Genomic DNA, 599 nt, shown 5'->3' on the forward strand with positions numbered 1-599 from the left:
ATATATATATATATATACTTTATTTAAAAGCAGCAGAAATATAACAAAAAAAACGTTACTCTGAGTTTCACGTTCCCGTTCATCGGACAGTTTTGTCAGAAATATATATATATATGTGTATGTATGTATGTATGTATGTCTCTATATACGTATGTATATGCAAGTTTGTGCAAGGGGGTGTTCATATAAGTAGGTGCAGCCGTCTCTGTGTGTAATCACACAGGCAAAGACACACACATGCACACAGACAGACGTTCATATATATCACTATATATTTGTCGGTACATATTTATATCTATATGTATATACACATGCATAAATATACCCATAAGCTAACGTGTATGCGCGTGTGTGTATATGTGCGTGTGAATACATACATTCATATATATAAGCATATAAATTTGTGTGTGTGTGTATGTATGTCTATATATATATGTAGATATATATACACATCTATATACATATATATATATATATATTTATATATATATATACATACATGTATAAACGCATGTATGCATGTATATATGTACATATATACATACACACGCACACAAATATATATATACATATATACTTATATATATATATATATATAT

The sequence above is a fragment of the Octopus bimaculoides genome, chromosome 10 (assembly GCF_001194135.2).
Source record: "Octopus bimaculoides isolate UCB-OBI-ISO-001 chromosome 10, ASM119413v2, whole genome shotgun sequence".
NCBI classification, from domain to species: domain Eukaryota; kingdom Metazoa; phylum Mollusca; class Cephalopoda; order Octopoda; family Octopodidae; genus Octopus; species Octopus bimaculoides.